Raw genomic sequence first — 11,443 nt, 5'->3', positions numbered from 1 at the left:
CTGGCGGGGGCTCAGAGCCTTTTCCAGATTCAAATGCCTTTTAGAGGCTCACAGTCCAACCGTGACTAGATCCTGCAGTCAAACTCAAGAAAATCCACACTTAATAACCACCCGCTACCATCCGTCCCACCCCTCTACCCTCCCTGAGAAACGCGCTTTCTCCCACCGTAACACAAACAGTGACGTTTAGGGCGGCACTTCCCACCGAACGTTTTTTAAATCGGTAATTCAGAAATGAGAAAGTAGAGATGGGCGCGTAGCCTAAGCAGCCCGGAGGAGGCTGAGCCGAGTCCCGCGTAACCTGTTCCCCCAGAGCTTGGTGCTTCGGACGGGAGTGGGCCTTTGGGGTTAAAAAAGAATTTCTCAAAGCGGAGCGAGGGGGGCTTCTACTGTAGAGCTGGTTCTTTTAAATCGAAACTCTCGTGGGAAGGGGAGAGAGGTTGCAGGGCTTTTTGAGTTAGAAGCTAGTAGAGCCAGATGGAGCCTGTGACCTTAAATGGTCAAAGCTCCCCCAAGTGAGAGACAGAGGCTGGCCAGAAGAGCGAGGGAGAAAGGGAATAACTCAGTTTTAGGTAAGTAATCTCTCTAACCCAGAATAAACTGCCTTCTTCAGCTGGGAAGCCGAACTGAATCATTTTTTCCTCCTTAAAGGTACAGTACTACATGGTCCCGTTACTTATCTAAGTGGGGCGGTTGGGGCTCCACGATGATTTTCAGCTGAAGCGTGCGTGTGTCTTTTCTTTTTTTTTCCTTTCTTAAAAAGGAGAAACGAATCTCGCAAGGCCAAATTTAACTAAATTCTTTTCTTCTCAAATACTGTGGCGGAACACGCGAGAATGAGGAAGATGGGGCTGGACTGGTGGGATTCTGACATTTGCTAAATGAAGGTAGGGGTTTAGTTGGACTATCAGCTTGATTCTGGACGAACCGACAGGGAAGGAATAATACTACCGGTTATGGTATTTGTTAGGCGCTTACTGAGAGCCGGACATTGTACTAAGCGCGGAGGGCTGCCCTTTGAAAGTTGCCGGGTTCGGCGGTCCAGAGTTCGTAAGCAACTGGGGAGCTGACAGCCCCCTCGCCATCCCTCAAGCTAAGTGCTTCTTTCTTACATGCCCACTTTTCTCATCGCGTGTGAACACCGAGGCTGCCTGTGTGATTACCTCTCTGTCCGTAGAGACTCTTTTGGAAAGTTATTTCCAGCGCCGGTCTGTTTCAGAGGGGACGTTTGCTTTGGATATCAATAAGGGTAAATTCGGGCCAAAATGCTGTGTGGAAGCAAGTGAGGAAACCCTTTCCAGGCATTGTAAACAGAGTTGTAAAAAACAAAACTATTTTAAAGTTGGAGTAAACACTGGTGATTCAGGAATCCAGGTTTTAGGGCTAGCATTCCTCGTTTAGGGTCGGCGGTTGCTTCTCTATTTCAAACACCATAGCAACCCAAATGGGACTTACCAAATAAAGAAGCTGTCTTGCCCGTATTTGTTCAAAGTGAACTATGAAGGATAGAACGTTTGGGTTCCCGGTTTGCGGATCGTTGAGTGAGGAGACTGGGAGGGAAGATCCGAGAAGAGCATCGAGGAATTAAATTTAGCCAGGTACCCTGGTTTCGCCAGATGAGAAATGATTTTTATGTGAGTATTTATGCAGAACGTAGTGACCGAGGGTAAGCTTATGCTAAATGTAAAAGAGGCTCTGGGGGAGTTTGGGAAAACATACACGCCTCTTGCAAATGCAAACAGTTGTTGCATTCGGGTTTGACGTTTGTAGGTGTTGTATACGTTGTGAGTGAAAGGTTCGTCCCGTTCCGTCTCCCTGGAGCGCTCCCGGGTTGAAAGGGGAAATGGGAATTGATGTCTCTAACGCGAAGATCAGATGCCAAATATGAACGTAACACTTTAACCCTGGAATGTGAATACTGAAATGTGAACGAAAGGCATTTCTACTTCTATTTTTTGAAAGCGACTGTGAGCTAATATTTCGCCCTGGAATAACAGCTTTCACTGAAATGCAAATTGTCACATTCCCTAGGGAGACCAGTGAAAATTGCACAACGGAGTTGAGGATTTAGAGTGACATATGATAGAAAATATTTTTCCTTCATTCATTCATTCATTCAATAATATTTATTGAGCGCTTACTATGGGCAGAGCACTATACTAAGCGCTTGGAATGTACAATTCAGCAACAGATAGAGACAATCCCTGCCCAAAGATGGGCTCACATTGAAAGATAAATAGTAGGACAAACCTCATCATTCCTAAATCATCCCAATTCATCCTTTGACCTCTGAGTCTTCTTACGGAAGGAAGAATATGCTGGATCCCCTCTTGACCGTAAGCTCGTGATGGGCAGGGTGACCTACCAACTCTGTTGTATTGTAGGGAAGCAGCATGGTTCAGTGGAAAGAGCCCGGGCTTGGGAGTCAGAGGTCATGGGTTTGAATCCTGGCTCTGCCACTTGTCATCTGTGTGACTGTGGGCAAGTCACTTAACTTCTCTGTGCCTCAGTTACCTCATCTGCAAAATGGGGATGAAGACTGTGAGCCTCAAGTGGGACAACCTGATGACCTTGTATCTCTCCCAGCACTTAGAACAATGCTCTGCATATAGTAAGCGCTTAACAAATACCAACGTTATTATTATTACGCTTTTAACAAGTACCATAATTATTATTATTATTGTTGTTAACAAATACCACAGGAAAAAAATGGCTACCTTGGGATTCACAGATTATTTCATTACCTTTTCATGGAGGGAAAGGAACCTTTCTGAGTTCGTGAAGTAGTATTTATTGAGCGCTTATTGTGTGCAGAGCGCTGTACTAAATCCTTGGGAGAGTACAATACCATAATGAACAGATACATTCCCTGCCCTTAATGAGTTTACAGTTTAGAGGATGTGGTCATCATAGCTGATCTTTTGGGAATTTAGACACCATTCCTTTCCCCTCAGAGGTAGGGTGACAGGGGGGAGAGGAATGGGGCCAAGAGGTCATCCGCTTTCCCGGAGAAATCTGCAAAATCAGTAATGTAAATTGCCAGTTGACTCCTCAGGAGGGATTATTCCCCACCTTCCCCTCTGCTCAAGTCCTTCTTGTCACTTTTGCAAATCCTGCTCATCAGCTGGGACATTTTTCATCTAACCAATGAAAGGAGAAAGAAGAGTAAGCAACGCAGCCTAGTGGCTAGAGCAACGGGCCTGGGAGTTAGAAGGTCATGGGTTCTAATCTTGGCTCTGCCACCTGTCTGCTATGTGACCTTGGGCAAGTCACTTCCATTCTCTGGGGCTCAGTTCCCTCATCTGTAAAATGGAGATTGAGATTGTGAGCCCCACCTGGGACAGGGACTGTGTCTAACCCAATTTGCTTGTATCCACCCCAGCGCTCAGTTCAGTGCCTGGCACATAGTAAGCATTCAACAAACACTACAATTATTAAAAGCAGTTAGGCACCCTCTCAGGGTGGCACCTGGAGAGTTTCCAGTCCTCTACTAGTCTCTGCTATGGGAGGGAGAGTCAAGCAGAGGCCTACCCATTCCATTCCTAGCTTGGCCAGCGGCTAGCCAGTGGAAGACAATCTGCTACAAGGCACGACTCCCCTGTGCCGGGCAGCAGCGGCCAGGGAGAGAGTCGAGGGCGGAGACTCGAGTTTACTCTGCGGAAGGAGAAAACGGTACACCACTTCTGTATTTTACCAAGAAAACTCTACGGATCCTCTACCAGGACGATTGCAGATGGAGGTGGGGCGTTCTGGGAGAGACGTGTCCGTGGTGTCGCTATGGATCGGAGATGACTCGACGGCATAAGACAAGACAAGGTAGTCAGACAGCCAACATGTCCTCTTAAGCATCTTGAGTTGAAGAGCCCATTGTTGGGTGGGGATTGTCTCTATCTGTGGCCCATTTGTACATTCCAAGCACTTAGTACAGTGCTCTGCACACAGTAAGCCCTCGATAAATATGATTGAATGAACGAGGTACAGTCCACCGCTCTGGGCTGGCGGAGGAAGCCAGCGGAGATAGCCAACACTCTGGGATTCATCTGGTTTCTGTCAACAGTTCTCTTTCCTGGCTATCGAATGGTACAGAGCGAGAATCATCTCTCCTCCTCTAGATTCGATCGTCGGTCTGGGACAGAGATGCCCAGAGGTGTGATCCTTGTCTTGCCAGGAATAGAACTCATAATATTAATAATTCTTGTGGAATTCGCTACGGGCTTGTTCTGGGCCAACCACCGTACTAAGTACTGGGGTAGATAAAAGATAATGAGAAGCAGCATGGACTAGTGGAAAGAACACAGACAATTATTATAAGATTAGTTAAGTGTTTACTATGTGTCAGGCACCTTTCTAAGAGTTGGCGTAGTTAGAAATTAATCAGGTCAGGCACAATATCTGTCTCACAAAGGACTCAGTCTAAGTAAGAATGAGAAAGGGTCCTGAATCACCATTTGGCTGATGAGGAAGCCAAGTGACTTGCCCGAGATCACACAGCAGGCAAGTGGCGGAGCTGAGCTTAGAACCCAGAATCGGCCTCTTCCGATTCTAAGTCACACTGCTTCAGACATTCATGGCATTTTAAATCAACTGAGGGGCCAACAGGGAGAGGGAGGAGAAAGCAAGGCTGAATTTAATTGAGATGTCACAGATCCCAGCCTCATTATGTTGAGGGAAGACTGAAAAATCAATCCTTGATATTAGGTGTTGCTGTGCCTTAATTATTCAATTCATTCATTCATTAGTATTTATTGAGCGCTTACTATGTGCAGAGCACTGTACTAAGCGCTTGAAATGTACAATTCGGCTACAGATAGAGACCATCCATGCCCATTGACGGGCTTACAGTCTAACCGGGGGAGACAGACGGACAAAAACAAGACAACTTGATCGCAATAAATAGAATCAAGGGGATGTACACCTCATTAAGAAAATAGAGTCATAGAAATCTATACAAATGAGCACTGTGCTGAGGGGAGGGGGAGAGGGGGAAGAGCAGAAGGAAAGGGGGGAAAAGGGGCTTAGCTGAGAGGAAGTGAAGGGGGGGCAGAGAGGGAGCAGAGGGAGCAGAGGGAAAAGGGGAAGCTCAGTCTGGGAAGGCCTCTTGGAGGAGGTGAGCTCTCAGTAGGGCTTCGAAGAGGGGAAGAGAGTTAGTTTGGCAGAGGTGAGGAGGGAGGGTGTTCCAGGTCAGAGGTTAAGATGTGGCCCGGGGGTCGACGGCGGGATAGGCGAGAGTGGGGGATAGTGAGGAGGTGGGCGGCAGAGGAGCGGAGCGTGCGGGGTGAGCGGTAGAAAGAGAGAAGGGAGGAGAGGTAGGAGGGGGCAAGGGGATGGAGAGCCTCGAAGCCCAGAGTGAGAAGTTTTTGTTTCATGCGGAAGTTGATGGGCAACCACTGGAGGGTTTTAAGGAGGGGAGTGATAGGCCCAGAGCGTTTCTGCAGGAAGATGAGCCAGGCAGCGGAGTGAAGAATAGACTGGAGTGGGGAGAGATGGGAGGAAGGGAGATCAGAGAGAAGGCTGACACAATAATCCAGCTGGGATATTATGAGAGCCTGTACAGTAAGATAGCCATTTGGGTGGAGAGGAAAGGGCGGATCTTGGCTGAAAGGGTGGGTTTGATTGCTCCTTGCCATGATTTTGCTTGCTGAAGATCTGCCGGCCTGGGGTTTCACATCACATCACATCCTCTGCTGTCATGAGATTGGGGTGTCTCCAAGTGGTCAGCTTCCCTGGAGAGTCTTGAGGCATATCTGAGGAGATGGGGTGAAGCTGAGGACGTTAGGGTGCAGTTGGGGTTTCTTAAGAATCAGAGAAGCAGTGTGGCCTAATGGCTAGAGCAAGGGCCCGGGACTCAGAAGGACCTGGGTTCTAATCCCAACTTCGCCACTTGTCAGCTGTGTGAGCCTGGGCAGGTCACTTTACTTCTCTGGGCCTCAGTTGCCTCATCTGTAAAATGGGGATTGAGACCGTGAGCCCCACGTGGGACAGGGACCGTGTCCAACCCACTTTTCTCGTAACCATTCCAGTGCTTAGTACAGTGCCTGGCACATAGTAAATGCTTAGCAAAAATAATAATAATAAAAATAATTAAAGCAAATTTCTCAGGTTCTGTCTCCATGTTTCTTGTTGGTGTCCCTCAGTCGATCAATCAGTGAGATTTATTGAGTGTTTGCGTGCAGAGCACTGTACTACTAATAATAGCAGCGGTATTTGTTAAGCGTTTACTATATGTTAAGTGCTGTTGTAAGAGCTGGGGTAGATAAAGTTAATCAGTTTGGATACAGTTCCTGTCCCACATAGGGCTCACAGTCTTAATCCCCATTTTACAGATGAGGGAACTGAGGCCCCGAGAAGTAAAGTGACTTGCCCAAGGTCACATAGCAGACAAGTGGTGGATCCAGGATTAGAACCCAGAAGCTTCTGACTCCCAGGCCTGGGCTCTATCCACTAGACCATGCTGCGTCATTCATTCATTCATTCATTCAAAAGTATTTATTGAGCGCTTACTATGTGCAGAGCACTGTACTAAGCCCTTGGAATGAACGAGTCGGCAACAGATAGAGACGGTCCCTGCCGTCTGACGGGTTTACGGTCTAATCGGGGGAGACGGACAGACGAGAACGATGGCGATAAATAGAGTCGAGGGGAAGAACATGTCGTAAAAACCGATGGCGACTAAATAGAATCGAGGCAATGTACATTTCGTTAACAAAATAAATACGGTGATGAAAATATATACAGTTGAGCGGACGAGTACAGTGCCGAGGGGAGGGGAAGGGAGAGGGGGAGGAGCGGAGGGAGATGGGGGGAAAAGAGGGTTAAGCTGCGGAGAGGTGAAGGGGGGGCGGTAGAGGGAGTAGAGGGAGAAGGGGAGCTCAGTCCGGGAAGGCCTCTCGGAGGAGGTGAGTTTTAAATAGGGTTTTGAAGAGGGGAGGAGAATGAGTTTGGCGGAGGTGAGGAGGGAGGGCATTCCAGGACCGCGGGAGGACGTGGCCCAGGGGTCGAAGGCGGGACGGGCGAGACCGAGGGACGGTGAGGAGGTGGGCGGCAGAGGCGTCCAGTATAGCGGAGTTGGTAGAGACTCCAAAGGCTTCAAAGTGATTCAAAGTGATTCAAAGGCTCTGCTTTTCAGCAGTGGCACCTGAGCTGGGAAAGCGTTTATCGGTCACTTGTAGTTTAGACCTCTTTGAGTCTTAAATTATAATAAAGATAATCATAATAATAATAATAGTTAAGCACTCACTATGTATCAAGCTCTGTACTAAGCACCGGGGAATATAGAGGATGATCAAGTCAGACACAGTTCGTGTCCCACACAGGGCTGACCCATCTATGTAAAAGGGACAACAGGTAGATATTACTGTAAGCCCGTCGATTAGACTGTAAGCCCGTCAGAGGGCAGGGACTGTATCTGTTACCGATTGTACATTCCAAGCACTTAGTACAGTGCTCTGCACATAGTAAGCGCTCAATAAATACTATTGAATGAATGGATATTGAAACCCCATTTTACAGGTGAGGTAACTGAGGCACAGAGAAGTGAAGTGACTTGCCCAGAGTCACACAGCAGGTTTGTGGCAGAGTCGGGAATTGAATCCAACTCCTTAGACTCCCAGGCCCGCACTCTTTCCTTTAAGCCATGATGCTTCTCTGTAACTTGGCACATAGTAAATGCTGAACAAATACGATAATTTTTGTAATAATTATTATTCCTCGATGAGATTCATTCATTCATTCAATAGTATTTATTGAGCGCTTACTATGTGCAGAGCACTGTACTAAGCGCTTGCTCAGGGGAAAGAGCCCGGGCTTGGGAGTCAGAGGTCATGGGTTCGAATCCCACCTCTGACTCTTGTCAGTTGTGCGGCTGTGGGCAAGTCACTTCACTTCTCTGTCTCTCAGTGACCTCATCTGTAAAATGGGCATTTAGATTGTGAGCCACATGTGGGACAACCTGATGACCCTGCATCTCCCCCAGCACTTAGAACCGCGCTCTGTACATCGTAAGCGCTTAACAAATACCATCATGAATCCCGGCTCTGCCATTTGTCAGCTGTGGGACTGTGTGCAAGTCACTTAACTTCTCTGTGCCTCAATTACCTCATCTATAAATGGGGATTAACTGTGAGCCTCACATGGGACAACCTGATTACCCTGTATCTACCCCAGCTCTTAGAACAGTGCTCTGCCCATAGTAAGCGCTTAACAAATACCAACATTATTTTATTATTATTATTTACAATTTGGCAACAGAGAAAATCCCTGCCCAATAACCGACTGGGTTCAGTCTCATCTTGTATTGGTAACCCACAGTCAAAACGGGATCCTGCAACCTCTGACTTCCTGACCTGTAATAATTGTAATAATAATGATAATAATATTAATGGTATTTGTTAAGCGCTTACTATGTTCACAGTCTTAATCCCCATTGAACAGATGAGGTAACTGAGGCAGAGAGAAGTTTAGTGACTTACCCAAAGTTACACAGATGACAAGTATACGAGGTGGGATTAGAACCCATGACCTCTGGCCCCCAAGTCCGTGCTCTTTCCACTAAGCCACACTGCTTCTCTAATAATAATAATAATAATAACAATAATAGTAGTATTTGTTGAGAAGCAGTACGTGGCATTGTGGAAAGAGTACTGGTCTGGGAGTCGGAGGACCTGGATTTTAATTCTGGCTCTTCCAATTGCCGTGTGACCTTGGGTGAGTCACTCCACTTCTCTGTGCCTCAGTTCCCTCATCTGTAAAAAGGGGATTGAATACCTGTTCTCCCTCCTACTTAGAATGGGAGCCCTAGGCAGGACCCGATTATCTCATATCTATCCCTGTGCTTAGTACAGTGCTTGGCACATAGTAAGGCTTAACAAATACCCCAGGTATTATTGAAGACCACTCCGATAGGGAGAGGGGGTGATGTGGAGCCCCGGGAAGTTGCTGCTTCTGCCATCCTTCATCCTCCTATGATGAAGTTTAAGAAGAGTCACGTGTTTCTGGGAGATGCCGTGTAGCTTTTCTGAGAGACGGAGTTGGGTCAGAGCAAATCCCCCCCCCCCCCCCCCCAATCTTTCATCTGTGCATCCTTGGAAATAATAATAATAACTGTGGTATTTATTAGGCTCTTACTACGTGCCGGGCACTGTACTAAGTGCTGCGGAGGATACACGTTAATTGGGTTGGACACCATCCCCGTCCCACATAGTTTCACAGTCTTCATCTCCCATTTTCCAGATGAGGTAACTGAGACCCAGAGAAGTGAAGTGACTTGCCCAAGGTCACACAGTAGGCAAGTGGCAGAGCCGGGATGAGAACCGAGGTCCTTCTGACTCCTAGGCCTTCCACTGGCTCGCCGCCACCCAAACTAGGAACGGAACGGACGGGCCTCTGCTTGACTCTCCCTCCCGTAGTCGAAACTGGTAGAGGACTGGGAACTCTCCAGGTGTGAGGGGGATTTATGATTACCAATAAGAAAAAAAAATCTCATTTCGACTCACCGTGAGCCGGTAACATGCCTACCAACACTCTCGTGTTGTACTCTCCCAAGCGTTTAGTACAGTGCTCTGCTCAGAGTAAGTGCTCAATAAATATGCTCGATCGATTAATGGATCATAGTCTGATGCTTTTAGCTACAGTTTGCACAGACGACAATGTCTTAAAAGATATTTGGACCTTCTGCAACAATACAGCTGTTTCAGAGGAATAGAGGACAGTGGGCCTGGGAGGCAGAGGACCTGGATTACCCATTTGTACATTCCAAGCGCTTAGTACAGTGCTCTGCACATAGTAAGCGCTCAATAAATACTATTGAATGAATGAATGACTGGATTCTAAACTCAGCTGTGCCACTCACCTCCTGTGTGACCTCGGGCCAGTCACTTCACTGCTCTGTGCCTCCCTCTCTTCAACTGTAAAATGGGGATTCGATATCTCTTCATTCATTCATTCAATAGTATTTATTGAGCGCTTACTAGGTGCAGAGCACTGTACCAAGCGCTTGGAATGAACAAGTCGGCAACAGATAGAGACGGTCCCTGCCGTCTCACGGGCTTACGGTCTCATCGGGGGAGACGGACAGACGAGAACAGTGGCGATAAATAGAGTCGAGGGGAAGAACATCTCGTAAAAACAGTGGCGACTAAATAGAATCTAGGTGATGTACAATTCATTAACAAAATAAATAGGGTGATGAAAATATATACAGTCGAGCAGACGAGTCCAGTGCCGAGGGGATGGGAAGGGAGAGGGGGAGGAGCGGAGGGAGATGGGGGGAAAAGAGGGTTAAGGTGCGGAGAGGTGAAGGGGGGGCGGTAGAGGGAGTAGAGGGAGAAGGGGAGCTCAGTCCGGAAGGCCTCTCGGAGGAGGTGAGTTTGAAGTAGGGTTTTGAAGAGGGGAAGAGAATCAGTTTGGCGGAGGTGAGGAGGGAGGGCGTTCCAGGACCAAGGGAGGACGCGACCCGGGGGTCGACGGCGGGACGGGCGAGACCGAGGGACAGTGAGGAGGTGGGCGGCGGAGGAGCGGAGCGTGCGGGGTGGGAGGTGGAAAGAGAGAAGGGAGGAGAGGTAGGAAGGGGCAAGCTGATGGAGAGCCTCGAAGCCTAGAGTGAGGAGTATCTCTTCTACTTCCTGCTTTGACTGCGAGCCCCAGCTCACTGGGATCAGGGAATGTGTCTGTTTGTTGTCATATCGTACTCTCCCAAGCACTCAGTAGGCACAGGAAGCGCTCAATAAATACGACTGACTGACCGAGGGACGTGGACTGTGTTTGATCTGAGTGCGCTGACCCCGGAGTTTGGCACCCAAAATTGTCCTAGCAATTAAGGGGCTGGGCTACCTCACTCCACTCAAAGGGAAAACAGAAGAACAGGTGAGGGGAGGTATTTTTTTAAAATCAATTCTAAGCCGCTGGCGCTGTCGAATTGGCAGACAAAAAATGACCGTCCATCTGGATTATTCAGGAGAGATGGATTTTCTATGCTGCCAAGCTAAATTCAGCCTGGCGAAAGAAATGAAAAGATTTTGCTGTGGAATGCAAGTCAGGATGTAGTTCGCTCCCGCGGTAGGAATCCGTCTGATGGAGAAGCAGCATGGCCTAGTGGAAAGAGCACGGGCCTGGGAGTCAGAGGACCTGAGTTCTAATCCCGACTCTACTGGTTACTTGCTGTGTAAACTGGGGCAAGTCGCTTAACTTCTCAGTGCCTCGGTGACCTCTTCTGTATAATGGGAATTAAATCCTCCTCCCTCTAAGACTCTGAGCCCCAAGTAGGGGAAGGAACTGTGTCCAACCTGATGACTTTGGAGCTACTCCAGCATTTAGAACAGTGCTCGGCACATAGTAAGGGCTTGACAAATGCCGTTATTATTGTTATTACACAAACCCCTCCCACACCCACAACTCCCGGTTGCACATCAACAGCTGCAAGGATCGCATGAAGCAAAACTCTACCACA

The 11,443-nt window shown here is 48.0% G+C and overlaps 1 protein-coding gene and 1 non-coding gene across 4 annotated transcripts in view; both read left to right on the top strand.

Annotated features, from left to right (window-relative positions):
* The first annotated feature begins 256 nt into the window (after positions 1–256).
* Positions 257–11,443, top strand: part of IRAG1 (inositol 1,4,5-triphosphate receptor associated 1) — a 150,742-nt gene continuing 139,555 nt past the window's right edge. Inside the window, exon 1 of one of the 3 annotated variants that reach the window (XM_029061526.2) lies at positions 257–572. The gene's annotated coding sequence lies outside the window, so the exon portion shown is untranslated. Of the gene's footprint in view, positions 652–1,468; positions 1,635–11,443 lie in introns of those variants that run through there. The other 2 variants (XM_029061523.2, XM_029061524.2) reach the window with 2 other exon arrangements.
* Positions 3,451–3,588, top strand: LOC114810627. Its single transcript, XR_003758322.1, has one exon. It is a non-coding gene; the product is annotated as a small nucleolar RNA SNORA7 (small nucleolar RNA).

Source organism: Ornithorhynchus anatinus, chromosome 3 (assembly GCF_004115215.2).
Source record: "Ornithorhynchus anatinus isolate Pmale09 chromosome 3, mOrnAna1.pri.v4, whole genome shotgun sequence".
Taxonomy (NCBI): Eukaryota; Metazoa; Chordata; class Mammalia; order Monotremata; family Ornithorhynchidae; genus Ornithorhynchus; species Ornithorhynchus anatinus.
This window is presented reverse-complemented; position numbering and strand designations above follow the sequence as displayed.